Here is a 21,194-nt window from a genome sequence, read left to right on the forward strand (position 1 = left end):
TGTACATTCACTCTTTGAATTATTTCTCTATTTTAACCCCTTTTCCTTTTCATCCCATACATTCTGTCCCTCACATTCTGTCCCTCACACCTTCTTTAGCTTTCGTGCCTATTTATTCCTCCCTGACAACCTCTATTTTGAATCTCTCTTTTCATTGTCATTTCCCACCGCACCCATGTTCTTTGGCTCGCTTCACTCTTCTTGACATACTATGGTTTTCTTCCCATACATGCATAATGTGCCTCCCCATCTTATATTTCCACATATCTTTACCATCCCCATATTCGTCTGTCTGGCCAGGGTCTTATATAGTGATACATCTACAGACCACTGCTCCTTCTTCAACACAACTTTTAAAATTAATGTTTTCTCCTGAGCCTTCTTCCCAAAAACGAAAGCAGACTTGGTGCCATTTTTTATTTTAAAAAAAATGTTAAAAGACCCAAATCCCACACATTTCTTTCCTCTTTAAGAGACTCTCTAAAATCTAAAGTTTTAGCCCCTATGAGGTGATTTGGTCAGTTGAATGCTTTATTGGGATTTCCTGGCAGGGCAAAAGTAGTTACGTATATATACTTTGTACTAAATATTGTGGAAAACTGGGGACAATGGAGTTAGTATCAAACTTGGCTACAATAGGAAAAAATCATATCAACAAAAAACGTCAGGATGCCGGTACTGAAAAATTCCATAACAGGCCTCTCGTGTACAACTTCATGCCACTCTAGTTGATCTGACCTGGAGTTTGCAGTCCTAGTTGTCAATTCTTTCATTGTCATTCAACCAAGTCAAGCCTATTGCCCTGTTGCCCGTGTCATGGCCCTTCTTAAAATTGGGTTCTATTCTGTGGGGTTCAAATTAATTATCTATATCTACAAAACCAAGATAATGCACAAATTTCCAAATAAGTTGTGTGTCTGATCAGTAAGAACTAAAGATCTGGATGGGAACCTGTAGAAGTTTCACGTTCATGTAAACCTCTAACTCTCTCCTGACCTCTTCCACATACCTGAAGAGCCACTCACTTTCTTGTATTAGTTTTTGTTATAAATTTCTCAACTTCGTATTGTTTGGCAAGTCATGTTTACTTCCTTGGAGCAGCTCTTAGCCCGTGCGATTGCAGTTGGAATTTGAGGTCTAGCAGATGTCACCACAGACAAAAATGTTTCTTCTATAACCGGTCCAGTTAAGGAGTTTTATCCATTTTGTTGGCGTCTTTATCTGCCTCTTTTCCTTTCCTGTGTAATTTCGTAGTATATTTGTATGGGTCTGTGATGCATCAAGTTGAAAAAAATGATTATAATTAATGAAAATAAAAATAAGGCTTGTAACACCCTCATTACCTTGCTGCTGATGATATCCAGACATCTTTCACATTTTGCTGTAAACTCTCCAACAATGAATTAAAAGACACTCCGATTCTTGGCTTCTCCCTTACGAAGTGTCTGACTTGGACTGAGTCCACCTGGCCCGGCCACAGTGCTGCTCAAACAGCGATCCTCCTGATTGGCTGAGATCAGGCAGTTTTAAGATGTTCTGCATCTCTTTATACCACCTGACGTTTCCATAGGATAAGTTCCCCCCAGTAACACAAGTCATTGAAAAGGCTTTTAAAGTATATATTTACAGTCATGCTGGCTGGATACGGCAACATCTGAAGCGCCTCTAGGAGATTTTCAGCCAACAAGCACTGGTACCTGCAAAAGCCTGTACACCCAACACTCAGCAGACACTTACCATATCCTCCTAGTTCTATGCAGTTAGACTTCTAGACTTCTCAAGTGGACGAGAAATAATTGAAGTCCTTCTCTAGCTAAAAAACAATGTATCGATCGTACACATTGGGTGTTTAGCCCATTGGGACCTGTCCGCCTCCCAGAAACCTTAAGCAGAACAGAGGAACTACAGCTACATGCACTCGGCACAAAATAAGAATGTAGAGTTTATTCACTACCCCACTATACTTGACTCTCAGTGCCTCGCCCACCTCCGTTGACTGCTAGCCCAGTCTCTATCCTTGCTGAATTTTTATCATGCTTGTCTCAATCCGTGAATAAATCCTCTCAATCCTGTGGTCATTATTCACTTGGATCGGTCTCTCCTCGTCCAACCTTTTTTACTGTCCTTTTGGAATTTGTGGCTATTCTAACTTTCCCTATTTTCTCCTGCAGGTCGACACTGTCTGCCCCTCTCACTGTCCTCCTGTTATTGTGTGTACTCGGTCATTCCTATTCGAAATGCTCTTTCTATCCATTCTTCAACCTCTTGTGATTGTAGGCCCAGTGGTATCTTAAAGATTTTTAGAGCTCGAGGCAAGAGATTTCGAGGGGCGGGGTTGGGCTCTTCTGAACAACTTTAACAATTTTTGGCTCATTCAACCACTCATGATGCCAAATAATATTGAATTATATGTTCATGTCAGGGATAGGAGTCCAAAGAAAACAGCCAAAACCTCAAGCTGCTTGGTATCAGACAGCCATATAAGTGCTATATAAAAAAGCTAGAATAAACATTGGCAAATACTTTTCATTTGTGCTTGTATTTACCATTTTTTGTCTTGCAACACTATTTTACAACAAACTCATTGTTTAACACCCCAATTCCACCAATTCTACAAGAGTAAGGGTGACTTGGTGGAGGTTTAGTCGACCATTAGGTAATATTGAAATATTCATGAAGTCACCCTAAACGTGTTCTTTTTTTCCTACAGCTGGATTGCTAGGGTGTTTAGACACGGAATTCCCTGTAAAATATTGTGGTTGCAGGTCAAAAAAACTAATCGAGAGCCATAGAAGTATTGAAGGAGGTATGCAGGACTGCGCAAGATCAGGAGTGAGATGAAAGAGCAAGAGATGGATAAAGTAGAGAAAGAGGCATACAGAAAAGTAGAGAGTCCAAGGTACCTATAGGAAGCAAGAAGTTTACATAGAGCAAGATAGATGTTTCTCCTGATCTCTGTAGCTGGAGGCCCCTTGGAAGTTTGAAACACTGCGAAATTGTCCACTTTGCCCATGCCTTAAACTGTCTCTGTACCCTAAGTTAACAGATGGCTTCTTGACATCCTGAACGGATGTATGACGTTACAACGCATGCTTTTACCACGCATGCCTTTACTATGCGGTTTTAACATCGCAAACCTTTACAACGCATAGCGCTTAGAGGTGCTGGATAGTGAAAAGTTTAATGTTCTATTCCAACTCCAGTCCCCGTGGACACTAGGGAAGGTGTTGGATAGAAAATTAAACTTATTCCCTATCCTAGAGCGCCCCCAGCGCAATGCGTTGTAATGGTTTGCGTTGTAATGCCTGCGTTGTAATGGTAGTGCGTTGTAAAAGTTTCGTTGTAAAGGTTGATCACCTCCCGAACACCTTATTGCAGTCTAGTCTCTCCTCCTTCGAACTTTTGTTATCTGGCAATTTAGATACAAGTGAGGAGAAGAAGACTGCAACTCCCAGAGCCTTGGGTTTATGAAGAAGAACACAGATCTGGAAAACATGATTATATGGTGACATTTGGTAACCCTAAGTTCACCCTCTTTTATTCCATGTTCCTTTCTCTAAAATTCTTCCTTTTCCCCTTGCCCTTCATTTTCTGCCCTCTCTTATGCCCTTAGCTCGTCCAGTGTTTCATTAAAAGTTTCTGATTTCCATTTCATTTTTCATGTTTGGTTTTCTGAGCTGGTAGAGCGAAGGCTCAGCTGCCAGCACTTGACTTTTTTTAATTTCAGTTTTTTTTTTTTAGCCCCTTCCATGCTCATGACTGAACGGTTCCGTCATCCGCGTCGGTTGGCCTGTGCTCATGACAGAACCGCTCCGTCATGGTTCCATAAGCCCAATGGAACGTTAAGCACAGTGCAGGAATTTGCGCCGCGCTGAAGCGGTTAAGTATCCTGGCTTTTGTACTGTCTGTCCAACAGTTGTACCCTAAGCAGACTGCTTCCGGCACACTGGTGCTGTAGAAACGATGTGTCCATCAAACCCCTCTTATTACATTTGTGGCTGTGTATTAAATGCTTGTCTATCTCCGAACACACTAACCAGACAAGCTCCTGTGGTTTGTCACGAGCTGGGAAAAGCACTTAATACTTGCTGCTCATGGTGGTGCGTAGACCTCAGACTGAGGCATATGCTTTATATATGCCGTGCGATCTCCCCAGCCCCGTCCAAAAAAGTTAAAGTTAGGTTATGTTACCAGCATTTGTATGGCACACATCTACCCTTTGTTGGCACTATGGTACATTTCAAAGCCTGATCTCTGTTTTCATCTGGCCCTGGGGTTTATATCGACCGGTTGCGTTTAGATTGGTTTGCTTGTGTTTCATTAGAGAAGACTAGTCTATCTTATGCACTTTTGAAATCATAGTTCACATCCGGGCCGGACTGGCCTTGGGGGGCACCGGGTGTTTGCCTGGTGGGCCAAAGGGTGTGGGCCGGTTTTTGGGTGATGGTGGCCGGTTTTGCAGCAATATTGGCTCCTTGTAACAAAAGCAGAAGCAGTGCTCCTCACTAGCATCCCCCCGTACCAGCAGCAGTGCTTCTCACTAGCATCCCCCCGTACCAGCAGCAGTGCTCCTCACTAGCATCCCCCTGTACCAGCAGCAGTGCTTCTCACTAGCAGCCCCCGTACCAGCAGCAGTGCTCCTCACTAGCATACCCCCGTACCAGCAGCAGTGCTCCTCACTAGCATCCCCCCGAACCAGCAGCACCAGCAGCAGTGCTCCTCACTAGCATCTCCCCGTACCAGCAGCAGTGCTCCTCACTAGCATCCCCCCGTACCAGCAGCAGTGCTCCTCACTAGCATCCCCCCGTACCAGCAGCACCAGCAGCAGTGCTCCTCACTAGCATACCCCCGTACCAGCAGCAGTGCTTCTCACTAGTGCTCTACCCCCACCCCTCATGGGCCCATCCAATTGAATTGCCAGGGCTGGTCTGTGATCCCAGTCCAGCCCAGGTGCACATTGTGTAAAGTGAAAACTAAAATGTGGTCTATACCTCTTGGAACCTTTGTAGTGGACTTCATGAGTGGATACCTGCACTGAATGACTATTTTCTAGACAAGCATCTCTAGCCAAATGTATACCTGCCATGCAGAGTTGTGCGAAACAGGTTTACATGTTAAATCTAAGATTGTCTGAGTATTTGTATGATGTATGTTGTTGAGAGATGTGTTGATGGTTGAGTTGACAACACTGTGTGAACTATATTGTTTGGTGTTGTGTCAATATATGTTTTTGTAAAGTCCATTTACATCTGTTGGCAATAACAACAGATGCTTATTACCGATCTCGGTGGTAATCATTTTAGCAACACCAGGAGGATGAAAATCTGAGTGCATAAAACAAGATTCAAACCTGTGACTTAAAGGTAGAAATATAAAAAATGAGGGACAGAGGGCTTTTGGCAAGTCCAGCATATGCGCCCAGAATCATGAGAAAAAACAAGTAATATGCCTTCCTAATCGTTAAAAGTTGAAACGCCTACACTGGATGTTGTATATGCATTAACATATTTGTCAATCTCTCTCCAAAAAGGTAGATGGATGTATGACGTTACAACGCATACTTTTACAACGCATACCTTTACAAAGCATTTTTTACAACGCAACATCCATTACAACGCATGCCATTACAATGAATTTTTAAAAACTACCTTTACAACGCATTCCATTACAACACATACTACCTTTACAACGCATACCATTACATTGCATGTATGGTAAGTATTGGATCGTGTAGGGGTAAACATTACTATTCTAACTCCAGGGGGGTGCAACAGTAGAGTAAGTGTTGGATAGTTAGGGGTAAAAATTACCATTCTAACTCCAGGGGGTGCAACAGTAGGGTAAGTGTTGGATAGTGTAGGGGTAAAAATTACTATTCTAACTCCAGGGGGTGCAACAGTAGGGTAAGTTTTGGATAGTGTAAGGGTACTATGTGTTGTGATGGTATGCGTTGTAATGGTATGCGTTGTAATGGTATGCGTTGTAGTGTCATGTGTTGAAATGGTTGCATTGTAATGGCATGCGTTGTAATGGATCTTGCGTTGTAAAAGTTTTATTGTAATGGTAGTGCGTTGTAAAAGTTGCGTTGTAAAGGTTGTTTCCCAGGTAGATCCTGTATTATCAGGTAGATCCAGCACTACCAGGTATTCCATACAAATTAGTAGGTAGGGTGGTTAGTAGTGTGATTTTTCGACCACATCACTGCCCTAGGTGACGAGAGCTGACATAAAGTTTTTTAGGTCCTGACGAATCGCCCCTAGATTTAGGATTAGGCGAGAAACATGTTGGCCTTCCTTATGAAAGAGCGCCCCAACTGAGACATACATCTCAGCTATGTGCCTTTTATTTTTGTTTTTACTCGGGGTAGGAGACCCACTTATTAAAATTGTTTTTGCAGGTACTCCCAGCCCTGTTTTAAATTCACTCACTTAACGCATCTTTTTGATATCGTCACTCACAAGGCCCCTCACCCCCACAGCACCAACGGCTATTGGAAAAAAGATCTCCGCCAAATTGCCCCACATTGGGTGCCCGTCGGGTATTGCAGCGCCGACACGACGAGGAGCAGCCCGATGATGAAGCATGACATTCATTTGGGAGTGTGAGGGCCCTCAATTCCAATAAAATGGATTCCCACCCTTTGATTCACTCATAGGCAAGCACTTTTAGATACCTTCAACTGACTCTGCCTTTTAACGATTAGGAACAGCATATTACTTTTTTTTTCACTTAAAAGTAGAACACAGATGCCCGCAGTGGATGCTAAGCCCACTGAGCTACCAGACCTGGGCTTTGGACCTGAGAGTGCCACAAGGTCTCCTTTAAATGTCCTGATGAGGCAAAGCTAATTATAAGCTTTCGATTGAACTTCAGGGAGTTTAGACAGATATTTTCTCAAACAGGACACGTTAAGTATACTATCACCAGGCCCCAACACCTGCGAATGCAAATAAAATTGCACTTTTAGTCGCTCCCCCTTTTTAAATAAATAAATCCCCATCCCCATCCCCAAATCCAAGAAAAGTGCTCTTCCAAGAAAGAAAGCCTTCTGCCTCCAAAACCAGCCTTAAAATCTTGCTATGAGAACTCGAGTCCCAGTAAATGCTTAAAATCGTCTACTTTGTGCTAAGATGTTGACCAGCTCTCTTCTCTATTCCACGCTGGCCTTGCCCTTTAATATTATAGGTTACCGTTTACCATTCACAAAAGAGGACCTGATCCCTGGAGTTAAGGAAATAATAGAAAAAATTGAAAATCCTCCGATCTAGGGTGTTGGTATGGGGTGGGCTTGGATTATCCCTAACAGGATGAAGACCCTCACCCACCCAGGTGGCCTACTTCATTATTTAGCCCCTTCTCGCTACAAGAACCGTGTTATGTAACTGCGGCTGGCGCCTTCCGGAGCTCCCTACGAGGTTGCATTGTTTTTATATCTCGATAATTGACTTCCGAACAGTAAGGTAAACTGGGACCTAATTATAATCTCAAAATGTGTCCTGGGAGGCCATTTTGTTGTGTAGTGCTTACCAGTCGCATCAATAAAACCAGGGTACACCAAGTTCTTGAATACTGCAGATCCTTGGCAAGTAATGTCGTCATCATATTTCTGCTGATGGAGGAAGGGGGGGGGGGTGTACCTCAATCCTCCTTCCATCCCACTCCCCTTTAGGAGTGTAAAATTTCAATTTATCACATATTGCAGTCGTACACCTGGTATGAACTGCTACACCTTAGTTTCCCCCGCGGGGCCATGCGGCGCCCTCGTTAGCACCCTGGAACTCCTGTGGGCCACAGTTCTATTCCAGTCGAAAGTCACATATCTTTATTCCAGTCTGTGGGGTGCCTCCTGGGAGTGTTCACTCACCTCCCTTTTGAATCACTTTGAACCGGAACAGCTTTCAGGCTTTGCAATGCCTGCAGATGCATATTGCATGCATTGCTAACATGTCCTTGTAAGACCGCTTCAGTGCCATGTGAGAACCGAGAACGTTGGATTCTGTCGTAGAAAACCTTCTGCATGAAGTGCTTAATTTGTGCCGGTGGGTGCAGGTGAAGGGCACCAGCACTCATTTTGAGGACTGAAACTTTTTTCATCAGCAGTTTTTTTGACACAGAGTAATAGAGAAGTAGAAACTGGAGAAAGGAAGAAGAGACGATCAGCGAACAGTGACAAAGAGAGAAACCAGACACAAGAAAGAGCCTGCAAGAGTGAGATAAAGAGACATAAAGCATAGGATGGCGGAAAAAAGGTGCAAGGTGGGATCAAAACACGAAAACCCTTCATTTTCTGGAACCCCAGCATTTGAATATGCTGGTGGCGGGCCCAGAAGACAAAATTTAAGCCACTTCATTTATTTATTTACAAATGAAGTACTGTAGCGATATGTGATTTGCAGTGATGTACAGAAGGGCTGCCGATTCACCCGGCTTCATACAATACACGGTTGAAAAAAGCCTGTCAGGTCCCCAGTCAGCCCACGTCCTCACCTGTTACTGTCGCCCCTTCATCTACCTCACTATGCAGGCTGTGCCAACTATGATATTTTAAATTCTTTTTTCTTTACTTCTCCTCTTCAAAACGGGCACACACATGTGCACGCTTCTATCTGCATTTCTCCTGCTACCTTTTGCTTTCAAAGAGAGCTGAGGCCCCGCAGATCTTTGCACCTGCACCCCTCATGCTCCCTTTCTGCTCTCCAAACATAGATGGCCCCATCCTGGGTGAACTGGCTGGGCCATGTCTCACTGCCCAGCCAGCATTGCATTCTGTAGAATAAGGTTACCACATGAGTCCGTGTCCTCAGATATCCCATTACACAGTCTTGGCCTTACCTTGGACAATCTGTTCTTCACTCTGGGAGTTGTATAGCCTGGTTCATTTGAGTTCACCACTTTAACGACCAACACCCGAAACCAAGGATTTGTAAAAATAAAAGTCGAGGACTGGGATATGGGGCCCCTGGTGACCTGCATCAAGAAACAAGGAGTTTCACTTAGAATCCATTCAATCATCTTCACTATATATTACTAGTGTATAGTGGCCAGCAATTAATATAAAATTATCTCATTCATGACCCAAAAGTTGGTTTAATTATAAAAATGAACACATAGCGACACAGCTTATGAAGCATACCATATACAAAAATAAGTACAACAAGACAAAATGAGCAATTCTGCGTGGTGTCAAAAACATTCAAGTGAATAGATTATAAAAATATACAATTTTACACATTCATGTAAGTTTTTAATAGCACACATATGGTGGGCCTATAGAAATAAATACATTTTGTCTATGCCAATATCTATTAGGTGCTATAGTGTTGACATTTCGAATCTTGTTCTGGATGTAATGTTCTCGTCGGGACGGTCAAAAATAAGACGACACCTGAGACCAGGAGCTGATGAGCATCTCCGGTAACTAACGTGTAAGTGACCCAATCGCAGTGCAAGTGACACCGTCACAAACTGTGGAGATGGCGGCTTACTCAGGTGGTGAAGTGACCACCCCAGAGTTATTTATTTATTTATTTATTTAGTGTTTTCTATCCAGAGCGCTTTACAGCCGTGTGTCAACATTAGCACCATTTGGACGCATAGATTGCAATTTACAAACTCTATACCACAGTACACTTCAGGGAAGTGTATTAACAAAATAATGAATCCGCAATTGAATCAGCAATTGAGTTAGTAGCGATCGCATTTAGTCACACCACCACATGCGAGAGGCTGGCGGATAACTGGAGGCAAACATGGAAAGATTTGATCCATAGGTACTGCTGCAAGGTCCAAACGATGTGGGGGTATTAATATTATATAAATTAATGCATATAATACATTGTATGTATTATAAGCCCGGGTTCTAGCTTGTAAAAAGGAGCTCTTGTTATTTCGAGTTCTTGATGACCTGCAGTCATCCCCTAACCTTAACATAGTATGACCATGATGCGAGAGACTACAGTTAATGTTGGGTATACAGCAGTTGCGGCTAGCATGGTTCGCGGGTGGTGGAGTAGGTGCGGGCGCGTGGGTGGGGAGCAACGAGGGGGGAAATAGTGTGAAATGTAAATAAAAGAAACTAATAATAAAATAAACACTGAGCTTGCCGCGCTGTGTCCCTCGTCTCTGCTCCGGCTTTGCTCGTCGGACTGAGGCACAGGAAGCACAGCCAGGCTCCCCTGACCAATCACAACACTACAATGCAGCACTGTGATTTTTCAGCACCCTGGTTCCCCTGACCGATCACAACGCTGCAATGCAGCATTGTGATTGGTTTTGAGCGTCCTGGTTCAAAGCTCAACCAGGGAATGAGGGCCTGGGCATGTTCTCCAAGCAGCCTGTAATGCAACCTCCATGGAGAACGGTAAGAGTGCGCATGACTGGTTTTGGCAGCCCGAGAGTGCCACAACAACAAAAAAACTTGAAGGTCTGGAAGGTTGAGAAAAAGAAGTGGCCACAAAGAAGTATCACACACCACTATCACAACTAACGGTGAAAAACCATCAGATGTAAAGAAATCCTATCAGACCACCCATGTGGCGGAACGTCGTCATCTAGGACCTTATCAGCAGGTTCTTGTATGGCCAAGCCCAAAGGTAATGGCTTTGTGCCAGTAGATCCTGATGCTGAAAGAGGATGTGTCCTCACCGAGAGTGGTGCTGATAGGGTGCAGTGCTGTAATGGCCGGATTTTCCGCTTAGATGGGATCAGCTTCTAGGGGCCCCTATAACCCAGCCAAAACGTACTCACCTCCCTCCTTAGAACGTATTCACAATGGATATGGATAGATATATATATATATATATATATAGATCGTACCTAAGGATGGGGAAATAGCAATACACATGCATAGATTTTCTACTATATCTTATTCACATCAGTTAGTCTCGCGGCCACTCTGACCCAGACTGATCTACCCCAGGGCAGATATGACACACAATCTGGTGCGTCTACACATGGGCCTGCAGAACCCAATGCTCTCTTTTCCAAACGGTTCGCAATCCGGCAAACCTACACGCCAGTCATTCCCCCTGACGCTCTCACTTACACAAGCCACAATCCTGTGGGTATCCACGCTGGTAATCCCACCCAGCGTTCTCACTAACGCCGCATATCAACGACGACCACATTCCTATGAGCACTTATCGGAACAATGTCTCCTTTGTCTACTTGGGATAAAACTATAATAATAGAATTTGGTACGGTTTCCAAATAGTTCAATGTGCCTACTATCCTTGGCATTGAAGGTCCACGTTACTCCCTATTTATGTGATCACCTCTTACCTGATTGGGATTACTCGTCCATTCATATAAATGGAAACCACCTAGGAATGCTGTTTACCAAGATTGAACAAAAATACATGGCACATATTAGTTCACTAGAAACTATGGTATTTATTATCATCAACATATGTATAACACAATACTATGCAACACAAATTATGCAAAGAAAAGAAAAAAAGGTAAGGGTTAGAATGCGCGCTTATGGTGAAAAGAGCAGATGTCACCTTATTAACGTGAAGTCGGGACTCGGCAGTCATCTAGGTTCCCTTCTCGTCTCTGTGTCCTGGCTCGCTCGCAGTCACACCCCAGCCGTCACAAGTACACGTCTGCACCACTAGGCTCAACCTCGTCTGCTTCCCTCCAGGCCACCGGAACCTTGCTGGTTATTAACTACCGTCTCTCTCTCTCTGTTTCAGTGCGCTCCGCGCTAATTCTCCTTCAGTCTTTCTCAGAGAGTTTCGGTCTTAAATCTTTCTCGGACTTCAAAGATGGCGACTGTCTGCCATAGAATAATTAATGGCAGAGATGCTAACGGCTAGATGCCGCCTACGAACTGACTGACGACTAACTAACACCTTCGCTAATATCAAAGCCTGTTCCTTCATGGAAAGCTACGGCCAGCAACCTGCCGCCCACCAAATTCTTGTACCTCCCCGTACCAAGGACACGTTCCCAGCCGGCCGGCCTGAAGTTGTGTCTTCGGAGTGGAGAAAAATACATTCCTTCGATAAGGGCCAGCCCGAGCCGGTTCTCTCCAAGCGAACAACAGCTTGAAACTAAAACATTACACTTGACCTAGAAGGCCTCTCGAGCTACCAGGCAGAGAGCAAGATGGAGTCTGTCTCGTTTAGGGCCTACAGGGCCCGCAATATGCGTAACGCCATGGAAAATATCCTAACACGTTAGCAAATGGGCAAATCATGATTAATACTCATGTATCTATCTCCTAACTTAAACTCATAAGCCCTACTCTAAGGGAAAGGGACACGAAAATACTCTACTATATAAAAGGCAGGGATCCTGTCTATAGTCCTAATCCCTATGCTATGGGGGTGATAGGCTGGAGTCACTCTCCATCATTCTCCCTCTTAAAGGAGCCAGAAAAGGGCAGCCATTACATTACACCCCTTGACTCCAGTCTATTCAACCACAAACTAAATAGAACTCACATCAGTAGAAGAATAATAGGAAACAAAATTAACTGACCTATGTCTCTTACTAAGTCTACAATATTGGAGCAGGGAAGGAATGCACTGAACAAAGCAACAAATAGCTATTAAAACACAAATGGCAACGATAACTCCCCCTAAAATCTGTCGTAAAGAGTGCAAGTCAGGTAACCAATTAAAGAGCCAGTCAAAGAAACCCTGATCTATGTGTTGTCTAATTTCTGCAGTCAAGTCGTGGAGTTTGTCAATATGGGCTTGGATTGATTTAGAATGGTCGGACAAATTAAAACAGCATAGACCTTCAAAATCAGAACATTCATGTCCATGTTTTAGCAAAAGATAATCAATAGCAGCGCGATTCTGTAAAATAGCTCTACGTTCGCCTTGGGCATCTAATAACAGATCAGATAAAACAGTAGAGGTTTGATTGATGGACTTAACCATCCAGCAGGCCATCTTGCCGATTGTTTTGGCATTGTAAACGGCCAACGCAGGGACTCCAATAATAGAAAAAGCTAAACCAAGATATTCCGATTTAGAGTAAAGATGAACAGAGGAATCACAGTCCTCATGCAATGACATTGAATCACGTACCATACGGGAATGTGAATTAGGATGTGAGGAAAACATTAATAAACTCAATCTAGTGATGGCACATGGACCACCAGAAATATTTGCAGGAATATAAGGCCAGGACGAATTTCCGCAAGAAAAGAGCCAGCCAGATGGCAATAACATGGAACGATAATAACTAGGGGCAACTAATAAACGTTTACATGTCATATTATTCTTAACAGAGAGACACGAATTCGGAAGTCTTTTCAAACACAGCAATCGTTGATGAGCTGAAAAAGAAGTTGCAGCTTGTATCTTTAGCCTAATACATTCGGTGATAGCTTTAGGATCACATGTCATCACAAAACACAGATCTCCAGGGGTAATATTAAAAGTAGTAATCCGGGAATGAATAGGGATATCGAGGTCTGGAAGAGCAGTACATAAGGGACAAAATTCGTGGGCCGCAAAATCGCCCAGAATAACATTTGGTCGGGCATTCGAAATATTAAAAATATGTCGTAAAGTCTCGGTAGAAGCAGGGACGGCAACCAAGCAGGTCGCCAAAATGTCAGTCACAGACCTCATCGGTGTAAGACAGAAATGTGGAGAGTTTGTCACTCTCTTTGCGAGTGTTTCCAGAAATTAGATGACGTAGTCCACGCGGAACGCGGAACTCGGATCTTCCCATCAACCGACGTCGGTGGATCCTCTCCTCTCCCGGCGTAGCAGGCCAAAAGGAGTCCAACGCCGACACATCCTGCAGCAGCAGTCCAGAGAATGATCTGAAAAAATACAAATACAGGCCTTAATCATTCTCGTAAGTAACATTTATCAGCTGGGACAGCTTCCCAGCCATCTTTCCCTGGCTTCATCACCAAAACGGTGTTGTCATGACCGGTCGCAATAATATCAGCCTGTTCAGGAGGATTTTTAGGCGATTGCACCCATATTTTAGCTCCAGGAAGATCAGATGATCCGAAGCCTTTTTGTCCTCGCACAGTTAGCAACGTTGGGGCAGAGCCTTTCTTGATCTCACCACTGAAGACAGGCATAATCAATAACTGAGCAACACGGTCAGACTTTTTAATCAATAAATCAGTCTCACTGCTATTAAGCAGGAGAACCTTGATCTCTCCCTGATAGTCACTGTCAATTACTCCTCCGAGCACTTGAATACCTTTCAGGGCAAGGCCTGATCTGGGGGCAATTAATCCAAAACTACCGGCAGGTATACAGACACCAATGCCAGTTTCAACAATGATTCGGTCTCTTCCATGTAATTTTGCATCATTTAAAGCATGCAGGTCTAGGCCTGCGGAACCTGGGGTCGCTCTACATGGAGCCAAAGCACCGGGGGTAATTTCCCAATACATGACAGTGTTGGACAGAGAATTAGGCTTTACATCCACATTTGGAGGAAACAAACGCATCAAAGGGGATTCAGCATGTAACAAAGGGCGATTATTTAAAATCAATAATGCTTGAAACAAAACATCTTTCCAATGTCTCTTCTCACCGATGAACTTCGCTGAACCATCCGTAAACCACACATGTTTTCTATCCTCCGCGGACAGATCATCAAATGATTTACCCCATTTAACAGGAGACTCCTGCACTACAGGTACGGGACAATCGCTCTCAGTCTCACTGGAGGGCGCCTGCGCCACTCGCTCATGTAAAACCGCCACACCTTTCGGACCCACACGTGCCCTGTCCTGAATGTACCATTTCCATTTAATCACGCTCGCCTCTTGAGCATGTCCAATTCGATGAGATTTCGGTGAACTCAAAACCCACTGCATAATGGGAATTTCAGGCCTCAAAATTACAGCATGGCCTAGGGTCAATTGCTCGATATCCACCAGAGCCCAATAACAAGCAAGTAATTGTTTCTCAAAGGGTGAGTAACGCTCACCAGCCTCAGGTAACTTTTTAGTCCAAAAACCTAATGGCACTTTTTGTCTGCCCTGCTTTTGCCACAGACTCCAATTGGCATACAGACCTTCCACGGACACATTCAAGTCCACATCACCTTCACCCACCGGCCACAAATCCAAAGCATATTGAATAGCTTCTTTCGCCAAATTAAAAGCATTCTGTTGAGACTCACCCCATTCAAACGCATTCTTCTTACGAGTGACTCGATATAATGGAGCCAAAATCTGACTTAGATGGGGAATATGTTGACGCCAAAAGCCAAACAAACCAATGAAACATTGAGCCTCTTTCCTGTTCCTTGGGACAGCAAAATCAAGGATTTTTCGCTTCACCTGTGGGATCACCTCTCTGTGACCTTCATGCCAATTAATTCCTAAAAATTTCACATTTTGGGATGGACCTTGTAATTTATCAGGATTAATTTCCCAACCTTTTGCTCGCAAACAGTCAAGGATCTGATCTAAATGGGACTGTACCTGGTCTTGCGATTCACCTTGAATCAAAATGTCGTCAATATAATGACACACCTGAACTTGTGGATTCGTGGGCACTTCAGATAAATGCTCTGCCACCAGCCGGTGACAGATCGTAGGACTGTGCACATAGCCTTGAGGAAGACTCCGGAACGTCATTTGACGTCCATTCCACGTAAAACTAAATTGTTCCTGACACTCGGGGGCAATCGGAATTGAAAAGAAAGCATTAGCAATATCAATAGAAGCATACCATGTACCTGGATGCTTTTGAATTTTCTGAATCAAAGTAACAATGTCTGGTACTGCAACAGTCAATTTAGGTGTGTGTTTATTCAATTCTCGATAATCAACAGTCATGCGCCAAGAATTATCACTTTTGCGCACGGGCCAGACAGGGTTATTCCAAGCAGACGTGACCCGAGTTATAACTCCCGCGTCAACCAAATACTGAATTGTAGCAGTAATTTCTTCATGACCACCTGGGATACGATATTGCTTCTGAGAAACCACTTTCGTGGCTAAAGGAATTTTAATAGGGGGCATTCGCAAACGGCCAACCCGTACGGGTCTGGTCGAAATGTACTGTCTAGTTCCAAATTGATAACAACCATCTTCCAAATGCAAAGTCATTCCTTTTAAAATGTCAATTCCAATTATATATTCCAAAAGTGGTACAACCAACACAGAGTATTCTCTACGAGGAATCCTTCCAATTCTAATTTCAAGTGCAGTTTGTACTGCGGGGGTTTCTTTTCCACCTAAACCAGTAATTGTGAAAAACTGTCCTTTAAATTTCTTTGATTTACCGTGAATTAAAGTGGCCTCCGCCCCAGTATCAACTAATGCTCGGGCCCTTTGGATATTACGATGTTTCCAAAAAATCTCAATATCTACATAGGGTCTGTTGTCTCTGTGAGCCCACTTGTGTACCGGAGCTTGACCTATTTCCTAGTCATTTTTCCTGCGTTCTGTCAACCAAGACAAATCAGGGTAAATGCTCTCTGTTTTCTTCGGTATCAGAATGTCTTGTTCATATCCGTCTCCAGTACGAAACGGATTATTGTCATTTTCAAAAAATTGTGAATGACGTTCAGAAAGTCTGTCACGATCCTCCCGTCTTTTCATTTCAGGGGAATAACTCCTCTCCTCTCTATGCCGGTTGGAACCACGATCATCTCTCCCTCTTTCATGTTCACCCTCTCTCCCCCTCTCGACATTACGACGAGGGGATACGTCACGTGCATAACGCCGATCATCACGGCGATCAGAATTCACACGTCGTCTCTCATCACCACTGTCATCAGAAGCACGATCATACTCATTCTTTCGCACACGACAGGCACCCTCTTTCCGATCCAAACCACGCTTACGAAACATATCCCATAAGCGATTATTAGGCTCACCGTCAATGTCCTCCCTCTTGACACCATCAGCAATAAGAGCAAGAAACATATCACGTCTAGAGAACTTATAGTCCCCACCAGTACGACCCTCAGGTCGAGATTGTCTTTCAGGTTTAAACCACTCACCCAGCTCACCAAGCTGACGAACGGACTGAAGCACAGCAGACAAAGGATTGCCAGTTTGATTAATCAACAAAGTCATCATAACCTGCTTGTAAGCAACAGGCGAAGAACGGATAATGCGATTACGCACAGAAGATGTTAAAAGCCCATCCAGCAATCTGTCAGAAGTACTAAGAAAAATAGCAGTTTTCATGACTTCCTCCTTCAAACGTGCGACGCATCGCGCAAAGTGTACCATGGCTTGTCATCAATAGGCCAATAAGATTCAGTAGAATATTTGTGGTTACAGCCGTCAGACGCAAGCTGGAGCAAGGTAATTTGACCAGCACCATTATAGTTCCGAAAATGATCTTGAATAGTGGAATCAGAACTCAAAGAGCAAAACCGCAAGCAATCAACAGCATCAAGCATAATACCGGCAGCGCCGAGTTCATAAAGGCGCACCATCCAGGTAAGCAAGGCCTCACCAGGCCGTTGTCGAAATCGTTGTAAAATGTCACTAACCTCCTGTTGAGTAAAGTCTTCAATACAATCCAAGGCAATACCAGCTGGATTACCAGGGGCTTGTTGTAATTTGCGTCGAAACACAGGGTGAGCAGAAACCTCCGGAAGAGCTTCCGAGGAAGCCCGCATCTTAGATCTAGAAGAGCAATCGGGGCAAGATACATCATTCAAATGGGAAGAACGTGCACGGTCACCGTGAGGAACCGTGTCATCAGAAGAAGCAGATTTACAATCACGTCCGGAGCGAGAAGATTCGCGCTTGCCACCCTCCTCAGCCGAGGAGTCCGAAGCATTTGAATCCCAGATATTACCATCCCACTCATCAGGGTTCCAATCCATTCCGGCTTTTGCTACAACCAGACGCACTTTCCGTGTCGATACCCGACCACGACGATGTTTGTACTTATATCGTGCAATGCGGACCGCAGCTCTTTCGGCTATGGTCTGATATGTTTCAAGTTTGTCGGCAAGCAATTTATTTTGACAACGCAAAAGAGTATGCGCATTTTGCAACTCAACACACTGTCCTTCCATGTCCTTAAACTGTCTTTGTAGCAGAACAAATCTCTCATGAAGTATTCTGTATGCATTAAGAACAATCCAACCTCTGCGTCCTAAAATAGGAAGCTCATCACCTTTCACTACTGGCGCTTTCTGTAAGCACGATACCACATCGGCAGGCTCCGCCTGCTCCAAACAAAAAGACCAATTTTCACTCAAACCAGTAGAATCAGCCCATTCACGAGCCAAAGCCTCATAAGGCGTACACTCCCAGCCGGGAATCTGAATCGGTAACTTGAAAACCGACGGTGATTTTTTCGCAAACATATTGACACGCAAAAATGATATACACAATTATATACAAAATATTATAAGTACGAGCCGAGCGCAAACCAACAAGATCAAAACAATACAGCGCACACAGGCTTCGTAAACAGTTCGTGACGCCAGATGTAATGGCCGGATTTTCCGCTTAGATGGGATCAGCCCCTAGGGGCCCCTATAACCCAGCCAAAGCGTACTCACCTCCCTCCTTAGAACGTATTCACAATGGATATGGATATATATATATATATATATATATATATATATATATATAGATCGTACCTAAGGATGGGGAAATAGCAATACACATGCATAGATTTTCTACTATATCTTATTCACATCAGTTAGTCTCGCGGCCACTCTGACCCAGACTGATCTACCCCAGGGCAGATATGACACACAATCCGGTGCGTCTACACATGGGCCTGCAGAACCCAATGCTCTCTTTTCCAAACTGTTCGCAATCCGGCAAACCTACACGCCAGTCATTACCCCTGACGCTCTCACTTACACAAGCCACAATCCTGTGGGTATCCACGCTGGTAATCCCACCCAGCGTTCTCACTAACGCCGCATATCAACGACGACCACATTCCTATGAGCACTTATCGGAACAATGTCTCCTTTGTCTACTTGGGATAAAACTATAATAATAGAATTTGGTACGGTTTCCAAATAGTTCAATGTGCCTACTATCCTTGGCATCGAAGGTCCACGTTACTCCCTATTTATGTGATCACCTCTTACCTGATTGGGATTACTCGTCCATTCATATAAATGGAAACCACCTAGGAATGCTGTTTACCAAGATTGAACAAAAATACATGGCACATATTAGTTCACTAGAAACTATGGTATTTATTATCATCAACATATGTATAACACAATACTATGCAACACAAATTATGCAAAGAAAAGAAAAAAAGGTAAGGGTTAGAATGCGCGCTTATGGTGAAAAGAGCAGATGTCACCTTATTAACGTGAAGTCGGGACTCGGCAGTCATCTAGGTTCCCTTCTCGTCTCTGTGTCCTGGCTCGCCTCGCAGTCACACCCCAGCCGTCACAAGTACACGTCTGCACCGCTAGGCTCAACCTCGTCTGCTTCCCTACAGGCCACCGGAACCTTGCTGGTTATTAACTACCGTCTCTCTCTCTCTGTTTCAGTGCGCTCCGCGCTAATTCTCCTTCAGTCTTTCTCAGAGAGTTTCGGTCTTAAATCTTTCTCGGACTTCAAAGATGGCGACTGTCTGCCATAGAATAATTAATGGCAGAGATGCTAACGGCTAGATGCCGCCTACGAACTGACTGACGACTAACTAACACCTTCGCTAATATCAAAGCCTGTTCCTTCATGGAAAGCTACGGCCAGCAACCTGCCGCCCACCAAATTCTTGTACCTCCCTGTACCAAGGACACGTTCCCAGCCGGCCGGCCTGACGTTGTGTCTTCGGAGTGGAGAAAAATACATTCCTTCGATAAGGGCCAGCCCGAGCCGGTTCTCTCCAAGCGAACAACAGCTTGAAACTAAAACATTACACTTGAACTAGAAGGCCTCTCGAGCTACCAGGCAGAGAGCAAGATGGAGTCTGTCTCGTTTAGGGCCTACAGGGCCCGCAATATGCGTAACTCCATGGAAAATATCCTAACACGTTAGCAAATGGGCAAATCATGATTAATACTCATGTATCTATCTCCTAACTTAAACTCATAAGCCCTACTCTAAGGAAAGGGACACGAAAATACTCTACTATATAAAAGGCAGTGATCCTGTCTATAGTCCTAATCCCTATGCTATGGGGGTGATAGGCTGGAGTCACTCTCCATCATTCTCCCTCTTAAAGGAGCCAGAAAAGGGCAGCCATTACAAGTGCTCAGAAAGATAAGTGACGGTTATTAAAATGACGGTCAGGGTAAAAAAATATGTTTATTGGTATCTACCAAGACGTCAAATATAAAAAAGTGTGATGACAGTGTGAGAATATCACTGTACAGTAAGCATATAAGATCTAGGCCAACATGTTTCTGCCGTTATGGTATTGGTTTACCGGCATTCTTCAGGGCCAGGCTGGATTATTAGCTACTGCAACATCCACCATAGTTAGTGTGAAAAAATGATAACTAAATCAAGAAAATAACATGGTTACAAAGATGGAATGGTGTGGCTAGAAAAACCACCCTACAGTATCCTCGTAAATAACCGTGTAACGAGAGTGCCGTCCAAACAGTCATTGCGCACTTAGGAGTGGGCAAACCACTCCTCCCCTGCTCCGACAGCAGAGCAGCTCCGCCCACCCGACCGCAAAGGAAACATAAAATGATAATCCAAAGCTATTATCAGTTTGTTTCCTTTACTTTGCAGTGCACTGCTTAAAAGGAGGCGGGGCAATGCTCCTCAACCATAGCGGAGGAGCCGCCCCTGGTATACAGTCTTGAATGGTACCTTTTCACTCTGTAATGGTCCACTCAGAGAAAAGAATCCGCTTACAGCATGATTAACCTTGTCAATGAATATGTTGTCAAGGCTAAGTCAATGACTTCCATAAAAGAAGGTGCAGTTAAGTCCTCGTTTTTAATATACGACGACAACAATGAATGAGGATTTTGGACTTTTGTAAAGATATTCTGTTGAATGCTCAAAGAAGGCATAGCGTATTAGTCTAATCTCTGAATGCAATATATTGTCCAGGTGGATTGGAGCCTTTCCTGCTCTAGTGCCTCTAGTGGATTAGAGCTGTTGTGTTTTGAATTTGAATTTGAATTTGAATTTGAATTTAAAATATTTGTATAGCGCAACATTCACTATACGGTTTCTTGGCGCTATGGAGGCAAATTTAGCAGCAGGACAAAAAACAAATGCAGAGAGAAATTTAGGATCAATTCACATTAGGAAAAAGCCTGAGTGAATTCAGATACCCGTA

General features: G+C 43.9%; 1 protein-coding gene across 2 annotated transcripts in view; it reads left to right on the plus strand.

Annotated features, from left to right (window-relative positions):
* PIEZO1 (piezo type mechanosensitive ion channel component 1 (Er blood group)) overlaps positions 1-21,194 on the plus strand; it is a 901,942-nt gene that overhangs the window by 283,139 nt on the left and 597,609 nt on the right. The window lies entirely within an intron of this gene.

The sequence above is a fragment of the Lissotriton vulgaris genome, chromosome 12, assembly GCF_964263255.1.
Source record: "Lissotriton vulgaris chromosome 12, aLisVul1.2, whole genome shotgun sequence".
Taxonomy (NCBI): domain Eukaryota; kingdom Metazoa; phylum Chordata; class Amphibia; order Caudata; family Salamandridae; genus Lissotriton; species Lissotriton vulgaris.